The sequence below is a fragment of the Triticum urartu genome, chromosome 3A, assembly GCF_056163025.1.
Source record: "Triticum urartu cultivar PI428250 chromosome 3A, HENAU_Tu73, whole genome shotgun sequence".
Lineage (NCBI taxonomy): Eukaryota > Viridiplantae > Streptophyta > Magnoliopsida > Poales > Poaceae > Triticum > Triticum urartu.
In genome coordinates, this window is record NC_141875.1 from 167,749,836 (window position 1) to 167,765,118 (window position 15,283).

A 15,283-nucleotide genomic window follows, 5' to 3' on the forward strand; every position below is an offset into this window, starting at 1 on the left:
TCTACATATCCGTATTGCCAAGCTTGCCTTCCACGCCAAGGAGAGTCCCATCTGGACACGGGACGAAGTCTTCAATCTTGTATCTTCATAGTCCAATAGTCCGGCCGAAGGTTATAGTCCGGCTGTCCGGATACCCCCTAATCCAGGACTCCCTCAGTAGCCCCTGAACCAGGCTTCAATGACGATGAGTCCGGCGCGCAGATTGTCTTCGGCATTGCAAGGCGGGTTCCTCCTCTGAACACTTCATAGAAGGTTTTGAACACGAGGATCATGTCTGGCTCTGCAAAACAAGTTTCCACATACCTCCGTAGAGAGAATAGTATTTCCACAAATGTAATCTGCTGACGTATCCCGTAATGTGACATCACACCATAGCCAAGCCTTTAGTCGAATCGTTTTTTACAGCCAACCTCAGCGCGTTTCGCGAGGTGGTTTCCTCGGCACATCTTGTCGAAGCAGAGATCGTGCCCCCTTATCGCGGGATTCTCATCGATATGGACGTGGGTAACCCAACCGCGCCATCAATTACGGTGCTTGGGGGATAAGTGAGTTTTACCAGGCTGGTGGGGACGCATAGTTTCGTCCGCCCATATAAATGGATAAGGATTCACCTTTTTCCACCCACGCCTTCTTCCTCCTTTGCTCATCCATTCTCGCACACTCGAGCTCCAGCGCCCAAGTCCACATTCTCTTCCTCAACATTCTCCAACCATGTCCGGAGCGGGAGGCAAGTGGATGCTTTTCTCCGTCACGGAGGGACACATAAAGAAGCTGAGGGGAGCTGGATACTTGTCCGAGGATATCGCACATCGGCTCCCAGATGCAGGGCAGTTCATCCCCACCCCCAGGCCTCATGAGAGGGTAGTATTCCTCACCCATTTCCTCCGTGGACTGGGATTTCCTCTCCACCCATTCGTCCGGGACTCATGTTCTACTACGGCCTGGACTTCCACGATCTGGCCCCGAACTTCATCCTCAACATTTCGGCGTTTATCGTCGTGTGTGAGGCCTTCCTCCGCATCAAGCCCCACTTCGGCCTATGGCTGAAGACCTTCAATGTCAAACCGAAGGTGGTGGGCGGCCAGCAGGCGGAGTGCGGAGGCGCCATGGTGGGCAAGATGCCCAACGTCACATGGCTCGAGGGCTCATACGTGGAGACCATAAAGGGGTGGCAATCGGGGTGGTTCTACATCACCGAGCCGCGTGACCCCAAATGGGCAGCGGCCCCCAAGTTCCGATCCGGAATCCCCACGGGGCTCACCTCCTGGAAAGAGAAGGGCCTACCCTGGGGTAGTCTGGGAGAGCTGACCGGACTCCAAACCTGTATCCAAAACATGGTGAACAAGAAGATCAAGCTTGTCAACATAGTCCAGGTCATGCTCATCCGCCGGATCCTCCCGTGTCAACAAAGGGCGTTCAACTTGTGGGAGTTCGACCCCGCCCAGCACCAAACTCTGAGCGAGCTCTTCGACATAACACATGAGGATGCTTGGAAGGTGCTATTTAAGGGCGCCGAGGTCCCCCTCCCCTTACCGAGGATCGCGGATTCAGCGCGAAGCGCCAAGCCAGCGCGGTAAGCTATTTTATCTCTTATAGGGTGTTCATATAGTTTAACTATGTGCGGGATCTAAGCTTCCACGCTTTTGACAGGAATGGGTGGAGACATCGGGGCAGATTGACTGCCCGGCCCCTCTGCCCGAAGACCCTGTCGACGCTCTCCTGACGGAGATGCTGACTCCGGCGCCTTACGAGGTGCAGGAGAAGAAGATCAAGAAGAAGGCCACGAGAACCCGAAAGAGTTCCCGGCGCCAGGTGTTAGTGGACTCATCGTCCGATAATTCCGAGACACACACCTCCCGTGAAAACAAGGAGGAGGCAGATAAAGGTTCTTCCCCTCCAACCGGGGAAGGTAGGAAGAGGAAGGCCGCCCCAACTGGGGAGGCCGGAGGGTCCAAGAAGGGAAGGACTCTCCCTCCGGACTACTCGGCCACCGCCGCCGACAGCGAAGACGAGTGGCCACCCAGGGCCAAGCCCCTGGCGAGATCGTAAGTATTCGGACACCAGAGTAACTCATGGCACCGTTTAATTGCACAGCTTCTTCTAACGCCGGACACGGTTATGCAGTCCGTCCCGGGCCCGTATCGATGTATTCTCGTCGAGCGGTTCTTTGGACCCGTCGGCCATGAGCAGCGGAGGATCACTTCCGACCGCCTGCACCCCTCGCCCTACGGAGAACGCCGAGGTGTTGTCTCAAAGGGCACCAAGCCGAGGGGAGGTAGTCCTGGAGGCGCCACAAGGCGACCTTCCGGACTACAGGCGCAAAGGGAGCAAGGCTCCCAAGGGCTCCAAGTTCGGCCCTAGGCCGAATACCGCACCGGAACCTCCAGTGGTTCCAGACTCCGGCAGGCGGCCCCCCACTAAGATGGGCAAGCCTACCGTGCCGGTGACCTCCGTCCAACCGGAGGCACCGGATAATTTGCTGGAGGTGCTTAACGGCACCTCCATCGACGAGGAGCACCGCACTATTATGAGTGCGGTGATCCAGAAGGTTCAGGCCGCCAAGAGCGGACTGACTGAACCCTGTGCCAGCCTTCTAACATGCTTTGAGGTACGTATTTAAAATATATGAAAATATTACCGCAAAGATAGTAGCCCCTGATGCTTTGTTTAGCGTTCATAAAGAAAAGTTGAATAGAGGACCAAAATAACATTCGCAGGAGTCTAATACTAGTATGTCAATATGCGTATGCAGGCTTCGCTGCTGACCTCTGCCGCACTGACTGCGGAGGTCGATTCGCTGAAGCAGAACCTCAAGCGGTCCGAGAAAGAGCTCGGCCTTGCCAAGAAGCAGCTCGAGGAGAATCAAGGTAAGTAATGCCTTGTCTATATGTGTATATATAAAAAAGATGCAGTTGCAAAAATGATAGGATCGTTATGAATGTGCCAGGGGCCACAACCGAGGTGGCATCCCTGAAGCAAGCGCTGTCCGAGGCCGAAAGCAAGGCGGCCACGGAGCGCACCGAGCGGGAGAAACAGGAGGCACGGGTTGGTGAGGTGCAGCAAGAGCTCTAGGCTCTCGTGAAGAAGCATGAGATTTTGGAGCTTAACTTGAAGACTCGAGAGTCCGAGCTTGCTGCGGCCCTCGAGAGCACCAAGTATGCCAAGGCCGAAGCCCAAAAAGCCCTCCAGGAAATTGAGACGATGAAGAAGATAGCGGCGGGTAAGGCATTCATTATGCAAAGCAAGCATGTGAAAGTAAATTACTTGTTACTTACCCGAGTCCGGAGCTCTCCAGGAGCATTCGCAGATTTGCCCCGCAGCGTGTCGGATGCCGCAAAGTACTACCGAGCCGAGGAAGGGAGCTCGACGGAGAAGGTGTTCTGGTCTCAGTATACTGAGGCCGAGCACCCGGTGCCCTTGAGCGACCAGCTGAAGCAATTGGTCAAGCTCCATAAGGCGGCCGAACAGGCCATGAAGGGTCTTATACTCCGGCTATGGCCTGGAGAGGCCATGCCCGGGAGCTACTTCGAGCTGGTGAGGCGGATGGTGGATGCCTATCCTTGGCTTGAAGTCATCAAGCGCTCCGTCTGCATCGAGGGCGCCCGCAGGGCGCTTGCCCGTGTTAAAGTACACTGGGGCAAGATGGATGCTGAGAAGCTGGTGAAGGACGGACCACCACAGGGCAAGGAGCATCGCCACCCCGAGATGTATTATGAGGGTGTCCTGAAGGGTGCCCGCCTTATGGCGGATGAGTGTTCCAAGGATGTAATTTTTGAGTGAACTTGCTCGTATGATCCTACATCATGAAAACTTGTTCATATGCGCCATGCAACGCTTGTTTGGATTTAAAATATTACCTTCTGTGCGGCTGTTTATCAGATCTGAGAGATGGCCAGTCGTGAGCTTCTGCCCCCATGCCATGAGTGCTGGGGTGTTCGGGTAAATCTGAGCACTCTTTTTCCCATTCTTGGGTCCTTCGAGGGAGGTGCTCAGCGCAAAGAACCAGGCAATCGGACTATAATGCTTTATCACTCTCACTTCGCCAGAGAATTCTATAATTTTAAATTTTGGCGAAGCCCCTAGTATTCGGAAGACCGAGTTCGGGGCGCTATACACGCCTAAGCCAGACAAAGCCGACTCCTCGCCCTAAGGGGCATAAGTCTTTAGAGACTCGAAACCTCTCGAACATCGACCAACTCTCACCTTATCATGACAATTAGTTTTAGCTTTCTCTACTAAGGTGCTTAGCCTAGCTGAACCGGGGCACAATCGAGTAGTTCTCGCAGTGCTACCTTAGCCGATATAGCGGAACGTAAGGTACCAAAACATGGGAGCCGAGCAAACCCAACTATTGACCCAAGACATGATTCGGAGCTGATGCATATAATGCTATAAGTTCGGGGTGCCGCACTTGTGAAAGTGTTCAGACTTCTCACGCCGTATTATGGGGTGCTTAAGCCCCTGGCGTATTGGCCGTACCAGAGTGTACGATTGCTGGATGTCATGGATGAACATATATATATATATATATATATATATATATATAAAGGAAGGAATAGAGAATGCAGTAATAGACTGAAGCTATGCATTGTTTATTCAAAAAGGTGCATTAAAGCAGAACGATACAAGTAGTGTGATAAGCAAAAAATGGGACTATTTGACATGTCCCCTCCGGGGGCAAGCTGCGGAATGGTATTGAAAGCAGGTATTTTGCTCGTTATAGAGACCACCTGGGAGTTCCATGGTGTGACATAGCTTTTCTGCCTCCCTGGTTGTTGTATCGTGTGTTCGGCGATTATACTGCCGAACAGGGCTTCCGGAGAGTAAGGTCCTGAAAGAGAGAAAAAAATAAGAAAGTGGGAAGCCCCTAGTGTAGTTGAGCCGCATTTTGGGGCGTGCCGTGGTCGTGCCCCTCCCCCTATGCCCATGGTATTTTCAGAGCGTAATTATGTACACGTGGCACGGATTTCGCCGTTTGGCTGGGGCTGGGGTTGGGGCCGCATTGCTACGCTTGCTCAGAACGTGCGAGGCGGTCTTGTTGCACATTACTCCGAGCGCGCTTGACGGCGTCCGGACGTTTGATCGCCCGACTGGAGAATTGCCTTGAGAGGCTGCTTTGAGCTTCTGTTGCGAGGACCGCAGTGTGCTCCTCCGTTCGGAGGGAGCATTCTGTGTTTCCATTGACTGTGATGACCCCTCGAGGTCCTGGCATCTTGAGCTTGAGGTATGCGTAGTGCGGCACCGCATTGAATTTTGCGAATGCGGTTCTCCCGAGCAGTGCATGATAGCCACTGCGGAACGGGACTACATCAAAGATTAACTCCTCGCTTCGGAAATTATCCGGGGATCCGAAGACCACTTCTAGTGTGACTGAGCCTGTGCAATGGGCCTCTACACCTGGTATGACGCCTTTAAAGGTCGTTTTTGTGGGTTTAATCATTGAGGGATCCATACCCATTTTGCGCACTGTGTCCTGATAAAGCAGGTTCAGGCTGCTGCCGTCGTCCATAAGGACTCGAGTGAGGTGAAATCCGTTGATGATTGGGTCTAAGACCAATGCGGCAAATCTGCCATGATGGATGCTAGTGGGATGGTCCCTGCGATCGAAAGTGATCGGACAGGAGGACCATGGGTTGAACTTTGGGGCGACTGGCTCCAACGCATATACGTCCCTTCGCGCATGCTTCCGCTTCCTCTTGGGGATGTGGGTTGCATATATCATGTTCACCGTCCACACTTGTGGGGGGAACCTCTTCTGTCCTCCGGTGTTTGGCGGTCTGGGCTCCTCCTCGTCATCTCTATGTAGCCCCTTATCCTTGTTTTCAGCATTTAACTTGCCGTCCTGCTTGAACACCCAACAATCCCTGTTGGTGTGGTTGGATGGCTTGTCGGGGGTGCCGTGTATTTGGCACGAGCGATTGAGTATACGGTCCAAACTGGACGGGCCCGGAGTGCTTCTTTTGAATGGCTTTTTCCGCTGACCGGGCTTAGAGCCTCTAAATCCGGCACTGACTGCCGTATCCTCTGTATTGTCGCTGTTAATGTGGCGCTTGTGTTTGTTGCGACGTGACCTGCCATTGCTGTCCTTGGTATCCGAAGTACCAGGGTTCTTTGATATGTTATTGCTGCGAGCCAGCCAACTGTCTTCTCCCGCGCAAAAGTGGGTCATGAGTGTCGTAAGGGCTGCCATAGATTTCGGCTTTTCCTGGCCAAGTTGCTGGGCGAGCCACTCGTCGCGGATGTTATGCCTAAAAGCTGCTAGGCCCTCTACATCCGGACAGTCGACGATTTGATTTTTCTTGGTCAGGAACCGTGTCCAGAATTGCCTGGCCGATTCCTCTGGCTGCTGAACTATGTGGCTCAAGTCATCGGCATCTGGTGGTCACACATAAGTGCCCTGGAAGTTGTCGAGGAATGCGGCTTCCAGATATTCCCAGCGGCCAATGGATTCTGCTGGCAGGCTGTTGAGCCAATGCCGAGCTGGTCCTTTAAACTTAAGTGGGAGGTATTTGATGGCGTGTAGATCGTCGCCACAGGCCATGTGGATATGTAGGAGATAGTCCTCAATCCATACCGCAGGATCTGTCGTACCATCATATGATTCGATATTTACGGGTTTGAAAACCTCTGGGATTTGATGTTCCATTACTTCATCTGTGAAGCATAGTGGGTGTGTGGCGCCTCTATACTGGGCTATATCACGACGCAGCTCGAATGAGTCTTGTCTGCTGTGTTCGGCCCGGCCGGATTTACCTTTACTGTATCCGGCGTGATGGTTATCGTCTCGTGTAGTGGGGCGCCCTCGCGATCCATAGATCGATCTTGCTTGCTTTGCCTTATCCTCCAATACGTCTCGCAGGTCTAGCACATTTCCCCGTGCCTTGGTATTTTTTGAGTGACGCCGGGGTGCGGCCTAAGCTTTGGGCCGAGAAGCCTCTCTGTCGCGGCCACGAGGTGGCCGATCAGCCGCGTCAGATGCTGGAGATGTAGGTTTTAATGCTTCTTCCTCTAATCGGGGTAGCAGCCTGCGCTCTGGGTAGCTCTTGGAGGGGCGTTCGAGTTCATATTCCTCGGCCGCAAGGACTCCAGTCCATCTGTCGACTAGCAAGTCTTGATCAGCTCTATGCTGCAGTTGCTTTTTTTAAGGCTATTTTCCATGGCCATAAGCCGGCGCTTGAAGCGCTCTTGCTCGACGGGATCCTCAGGCATGACAAATTCGTCGTCGTCGAGGCTTGCCTCGTCTTCGGAGGGAGGCATGTAATTATCATCCTCTACCTCTCTATCTGCCACTCTCTCACGAGGGCCGGCTTCTCCATCCTCCTGCACTGAATCTTGCTGGAGGGGGTTGTCGTTGTCTTCGGCACTGTCCGGAGTGTTATTATCTCCTGTGTCGGTATCACCGCTTTTGCTTTGGCGGGACTTAGAGCGGCGCCGCTGACGTCGGCGCTTAGGTTGCTTTTTGGAAGGGTCATCCCCTGCTGTTCTGTCGCCATTGCCTTCTTTGGGTGTGTCCACCATGTATATATCATATGATGAGGTGGCTGTCCAGTGCCCTGTGGGCAGTGGTTTTCTGTTCTTCTCCTGCATCCTCGTCCATGCCGTCGATGTCTTCGGAGTCGAAGTCGAGCATGTCGGTTAAATCATCGACATTGGCTACTAAGTGGGTGGTGGGTGGGCGGCGAATTTCTTCGTCATCCGCATCCCAATCCTACCGGACATAGTTCAGCCAGGTTTCTCCTGACAAGGAGATGGACCTTAGTGAGTTTAGTATGTCGCCGAAGGGCGAGTACTGAAAGATATCCGCGGAGGTGAACTCCATGATCGGCGCCCCGTCGGATTCGATTGGCACGGGCGCAGGAAGTTCGGAGTCCGTGGCCGGAGAAGAATCCGGCAACTTGGATTCACGGCTCTCATGAAGGGTAAGGTCGGTATTCGGCTCGATCGCCGCTGAGACTGCGGCCTTCGGTGCGGGGTCTAGCCACCTGCCCACGGATGGCGCAATTGGCTCCGAATTGAAGGTCGGAGCAGTTGCAAGTGCGGTCTCCTGAACACTATTCGGCGGCAGAGCTAAATCATGCCCATCGTGACAGTGCGGCGCACTCGGCAGGGGCTCTAATCCGTCGAAGATCAAGTCTCCACGGATGTCGGCCGTGTAGTTTAAGCTTCCAAACCTGACCTGATGGCCAGGGGCATAACTCTCGATCTGCTCCAGATGGCCAAGCGAGTTGGCCCGCAGTACGAAGCCGCCGAATACAAAGATCTGTCCGGGGGGAAATGTCTCACCCTGGACTGCATCGCTATCGATGATCGAAGGAGCCATCAAGCCTAATGATGACGACACAGAGGAACTCTCAATGAAAGCACCAATGTCAGTGTCAAAACCGGCGGATCTCAGGTAGGGGGTCCCGAACTGTGCGTCTAGGCGGATGGTAACAGGAGACAAGGGACACGATGTTTTTACCCAAGTTCGGGCCCTCTTGATGGAGGTAAAACCCTACTCCTGCTTGATTGATATTGATGATATGGGTAGTACAAGAGTTGATCTACCACGAGATCAGAGAGGCTAAACCCTAGAAGCTAGCCTATGGGATGATGGTTGTTGTTATGTCCTACGGACTAAACCCTCCAATTTATATAGACAATGGAGGGGGCTAGGGTTACACAGAGTCGGTTACAAGGAAGGAGATCTACATATCCGTATTGCCAAGCTTGCCTTCCACGCCAAGGAGAGTCCCATCCGGACACGGGACGAAGTCTTCAATCTTGTATCTTTATAGTCCAATAGTCTGGCCGAAGGTTATAGTCCGGCTGTCCAGATACCCCCTAATCCAGGACTCCCTCACCAGCCCAGCACATTGGCGACAACACTTTATCCTCGGCCTTGGTGCGCCCGCCGCGGCGCCGCCGTCCGGCCCTGTCAACATAGTTTTTTTTCGAAACGGTCCCTGTCAACATAGTGAATTGGGAGAGGACTATAGTTGTGAGTATGACAGTACGGACCCACCAGGTCCACTCTCGAACACAAGCAAGCACCTCTTTTACTACTCAGATGAACCCCTCGTTTTTTACTCTAATCCACCTTGCTGATATCTGGGACCCACATCATTTTCAATGTATAGTCAATTAACGATAGAATTGCACAACTTTTTTAGTAGTAATTCGGAGGAGCAGGCTATAAACTGGGTTGTGCAGTCTGTGTGGCCCGTCTAACAACATGACCAGCCTAGCAGTTTTTTCTTTGGGAAAATAGGTAGCAGTATTTCTTTTTGAAGAATACCCAAGCTAGTCCGATTTGTTTTCTCCGACTTACTGGGCTGCAAATCTTTCAAGACGAGGAGGGATGCATTCCGGCCTGGCCAAAGAGTATGGTCAGCGTCTGTTAAAATTAATATCAAAAGGGGTTGAAAATTCCAAAAGAATTATAGCAAATGGGATATTAGTTTCTTTTTTTTGTTTTTGTTCTTCAGTGATATCTTATACGTATTTCATTGGATTTAACATGGCATAGTACTAATTTATTTTTAAATTTGGTCTAGTATGGCTACTAATTTTTGGATTAAGAATATTTTGTTCCCGAGCACAAATTTGCAAATTTTCAAAATTTCCCACATATTTAGTTAATTTTTTAACCCTGGTACTGACCAGAAAATGGGCAGCAATTCTAAAAATGGAAAAAGGGCTATAATAAATTCCATATGAATTAGAAAATGAGTAAAAATTATAAAAATAATAGCAAATGGGTTGTACACGCCACAGATTCCGAGGCTGACTTGTTTACACAAGGCTTTGTCAGTCAACACATGATTCTAGCAGCAGTGACTATTGGATGTCCATCCAACGGCCGACGTGCTTCTTCAATCTCTGATCTTCCTACTCCAGCTGCCTAAAGTAGCGCCGGCGGGACTGCCTGCTCCCTCCTCTTGTGGCCCGCTATGATGCCATGCAGGCTTCCCCGGCCCACCTACTCCCTCCGCTGGCCTAGCCGCACGCAATCAACTACCTCCTTATTACGCGAAAAAAAGGATTCCTCCCACTGACATCTGGGGCGCACCGGTTGGGAGGCTGACCTGTGGGCCTACTAAGTTGATGCGTACGCAGGGCTTGTCAACTTAGTCCACAAACGATTCTAGCAGCAGTAACAATTAGATTTGAATCGAATGGTCCTACTGCTTCTTCAATCGCTGCTCTTCTTGCACCAGCCGCCCAAACCAGCGCCGGCGAGACCGCCCACTCCTGCCTCCAGTGGCCGGCTGTGCTGCCGTTGAGGCCTCATCGCCCCTACTACTCCCAGCGCTAGCCAGGCCCTGCGGCGACGGCAGCCTCACACCGCAATCGAACCAGTGAACCCTTGTACTCCTCTCCGCATGGGCATCCACTGCCGCGTCTTCCCCGGCTCCGCGTCGTCCCCTTCCTAGGCCTCGCCATCGTCCACCACCTTGGTTCTCTCGACGCGGCATGGTCAATGTGGTCAACGACCGACTTCCATCGGAAGAGTACTATACGTGAAGAGGCTGACAGCTGGGTCCACGACCACAGCCCAGTTTTTTTGTGATTTACCAAGTTAGTCGCTTTGTCAGGCCTATTGGGCTGCAAATCTTTCAAGACGAGGAGAGCTTTCATTCGGTTGGCCGAGAAAATGGCCTATCACTAATGAGAAATGGATTGTATATTTTTAAAACACATCAAACCGACAATTAGTTTCAAATTTCTTTTTTTCATTTTGAGATTTTAAATTGCATTGATTTTTATGCGTGGACAATTTGTTGGATTTTATATTGATATATATTTATTTTTTGAAAATCAGTTTGAACGTGACTCGAAATTTCGGGATTAAAAACAGTTCGGACCGCACCGAAATATGCAAAATTTAGTATAATTTTTTTACAGTGGCCATAATATGGGCTGTAATGCTAACAAAAATAATATGGGATCCAAAAGAAACTTAAGAATTAGCAAATGGGCTATAAATTATTAGAAATAATGGCAGATGGGCTGTATGATGTTTTCCACAGATTTGAGGCTTTCCTAAAAAAATTTGACGCACAAGCAGTGACTGTTGGATGTCCATCCAACGGCCGTCATGCGTCTTCAATCTCTGCTCTTCCTGCTCCAGCCGCTCAAACAAGCGCCGGCGGGACTGCCTGCTCTCTCCTCCTCGTGGTCGACTGTGCTGCCGCGCAGGCCTCACCACCCCACCGTACTCTCATCGCTGGCCTAGCCATCCCTCTACTCACCCACACCTGCTGTTATTCTCCGGCAACGGCAGATGAACCAGTAAACCCTCGTACAGTCATACTCCCCTCCGTGTGGGAAACAACTGTCGAGTCTTCCCTGGCTCTGCGTCGTTCCCTTCCTAGGCCTCACCGCCGATCACCGCCCTGGTGCTCTCGGTGCGGCCTGGTCAACGTGGTAAACGACCGACATGCATCTGAAGTGGACTGTACGTGGAGAGGCTGACAGCTGGGTCCACGGCCGCACGGAAGGAAATGCCTCCTTATTACGTGCAAAATAATGATTCCTCCACCTGACATCTAGGACCCACCGAAAGGGCCTCTGTATTTCGCGAAAAAAACGTTACCGCTGATGACAGCTCGGACCCACCAGCTATATCTTCGCACGCTAGGAAGTGCCTCCTTATTACGCACAAAAAAATGAATACTCCCCCTGGTTGCTGGGACCCAGTATAGTGGGAGGCAGACTTGTGGGCCTACTAAGTTGACGGGGACGGAGGGCTTTGTCAACTTAGTCAATATGCATGATTATAGCTCCAGTGACCGTACGATGTCCATCCAGCGGCCGTAGTGCTTCTTCAACCTCTGGTCTTCTTGCTCCAGCCGCCCAAACCAGCGTCGGTCGTGCCTCCTGCTCCTGCCTCCCATGGCCGGCTGCGATGCCGCGGAGGCCTCACCGCCCCCTACTACTCCCACCGCTGGCCAGGCCATCCCTCTACTCACCCACACCCCCTGTTATTCTGCGGCGACGACAGCCTCACACTGTAGCCGAACTAGTGAGCCCTCGTACTCCTCTCCGCGTGGGCATCCACTGCCGCGTCTTCCCTGGCTCCGCATCGTCCCCTTCCTAGGCCTCGCCGTCATCCACCGCCTTGGTGCTCTCGGCGCGGTGTGGTCAATGTGGTTAACGACCGACTTCCATCGGAAGAGTACTGTACGTGGAGAGTCTGACAGTTGGGTCCATAGCTACAGCAAGGAAGTCCCTCCTGATTACGCGCAAAATAATTATTCCTCCACCTGACAGCGGGGACCCATCGGACGGGCCACCGTATTTCACGAAAAAAAACATTTCCCCCTGACTTCTGGGACCCACCAGCTACATCTTCGCACGTAAGGAAGTTCGTCCGGGCAAAAAAAAACGATTCGCCCCCCTGACTGCTAGGACCCACCAGCTACATCTTCGCACGCAAGGAAGTGCCTGACAGTCGGGACCCACCTGGTCGAAGTGTACGTAGTGTTGTCATTCTGGTCGCGAACGTGTACGTACATACTGGTCGATGTAGAGGCGCGCACGTTTCGTAGTAGAGGCCCATACGTAGCATGTACACGTACGTACAACGGCCAGGGTGCAAGAAAGTAAATACGGCCACGTACGTACATACGGGCGGGGTCTGGAATGCCTACTCGCATGTACGTATGGCCAGGGCTCGTGTACATGGCTGGGTCGGAACGGATAAACAGCGTCATCGTCGTGTTCATGGGGAGCCAACCGGCTGGGTCAGAACGGAATGCGTCGTCGTGTTCATCGGGAGGGCTTGGACGGAACAGTCGATGGAAACAAGGCCTGGCGTACCGCAGAATAGAGGAAACGGCCTTGTGTTCGACCGGCCACGTTCGAAACGGGATCATGTTCATCGGTAGGGGTCTGGCGTACCGCAAAACAGAGGAACGGACCTCCTACGGTCAAAACAAGGGTCCTGTTGATCGGGAGGGGTGTGGCGTACCGCAAAACGGAGGAAACGGACTTGTGTTGGAGCGCTATGGTCGAAACGGGGGACCTGTTCATCGGGAGGGGTGTGGCGTACCGCAGAACGGGACTCCACGAGACACTGTTCATCTCCACTGTCGACCCCCTCCAACCTCCACGGGCTACTGTTCATCCACCGTCGACCTCCTCCAGCCTCCACCTGCGACTGTTCATCCACGGGCTCCTGTTCATCCAGCCTCCACTATGTGCTACTCCACCGGCTACTGTTCAACCAGCCCTCTCCACGGGCTCCTGTTCAACCACCCCTCCATGGGCTACTATTCATCCAGCCCTCCACCGTCTACTGTTCATCCTGCCCTCCATGGGGTGGTCCTGTTCATCCAGCCCTCCACGAGGTCCTGTTCATCCAGCCCCAACCGGCTCGATCGATCGGGGTCCTGTTCATCCAGAGGCAACACCACGAGGTCTTGTTCATCCACCCCCACCGGGAACTGTTCATCCAAACCCCCCCAGCAACGCTCACTGTTCATCCAGAGGCAGCATCGATCAGCTTCAGTTAGCAGCAGTAGCGAAGGAATCGCTCGATCGGGTTCAGTTAATAGCCATTGATCGATCGCTCGGGTTCAGTAACGCGTAGCCTGCAGTGAAGTCGCTCGGGTTCAGTTAGATCCCAACAGCTCGCTCGGGTTCAGTTAGAGCCCAACGCCTCGCACCCACGCGCGTGCGTGTATGAGAGAAACGCGCATCGCTTGGCCCCGACCACCCACCGTAACCGGGAACACCCCGATATTTTCCTCGCCCTCGCTTCTACCATGGTTTTTTCCGTCATGGACGGCCCAAAGAATGTCATGCAACTGCGTCTCCGGCCCGCCCAGGACAAAAAGCCCATTTTCTGTCATGATTTTTTGTCATAGAAGTAGGACCCCACCACATATATATTTATACTGGGTTTTGTCACAATTATCGTCATAGAAGTGTCATAAGTATGACAGAAAAAAATTCGTTCGGCCCAAAATGTCACGGATGTGTCTTTTTTTGTAGTGAAAATATGCCATCTACATATAATATCAGAAATTCTACAGAGCTCCCACTCACTTTCTTGTAAATACAGGCTTCTCCAATAGTCTGTATAAATCCATATGCTTTGGTCACACTATCAAAGCGTATATTCCAACTCCGAGAGGCTTGCACCAGTCTATAAATGGATCGCTGGAGCTTGCACACTTTGTTAGCACCTTTTGGATCGACAAAACCTTCTGGTTGCATCATATACAACTCTTCTTTAAGATATCCATTAAGGAATGCAGTTTTGACATCCATTTGCCAAATTACATAATCATAAAATGCGGCAATTGCTAACATGATTCGGACAGACTTAAGCATCGCCACGAGTGAGAAGGTCTCATCATAGTCAACTCCTTGAACTTGTCGAAAACCTTTCGCAACAAGTCAATCTTTGTAGACAATAACATTACCGTCAGCGTCAGTCTTCTTCTTGAAGATCCATTTATTCTCTATGGCTTGCCGATCATCGGGCATGTCAACCAAAGTCCACACTTTGTTCTCATACATGGATCCAATCTCATATTTCATGGCCTCAAGCCATTTTGCGGAATCTGGACTCATCATTGTTTCCTCGTTGTTCGTAGGTTCATCATGGTCAAGTAACATGACTTCCAGAACAGGATTACCGTACCACTCTGGTGCGGATCTTACTCTGGCTGACCTACGAGGTTCGGTAGTAACTTGATCAGAAGTTTCATGATCATCATCATTAGCTTCCTCACTTACTGGTGTAGGAATCACTGGAACTGATTTCTGTGATGAACTACTTTATAATAAGGGAGTAGGTACAATTACCTCGTCAAGTTCTACTTTCCTCCCACTCACTTCTTTTGAGAGAAACTCCTTCTCTAAAAAGGATCCATTCTTAGCAACAAATATCTTGCCTTCGGATCTGTGATAGAAGGTGTACCCAACAGTCTCCTTTGGGTATCCTATGAAGACACATTTCTCCGATTTGGGTTCGAGCTTATCAGGTTGAAGCTTTTTCACATAAGCATCGCAGCCCCAAACTTTAAGAAATGACAACTTGGGTTTCTTGCCAAACCACAGTTCATAAGGTGTCGTCTTAACGGATTTAGATGGTGCCCTATTTAACGTGAATGCAGCTGTCTCTAAAGCATAACCCCAAAACGATAGCGGTAAATCAGTGAGAGACATCATAGATCGCACCATATCCAATAAAGTATGATTATGATGTTCGGACACACCATTACGCTGTGGTGTTCCGGGTGGCGTGAGTTGCGAAACTATTCCGCATTGTTTCAAATGAATACCAAAC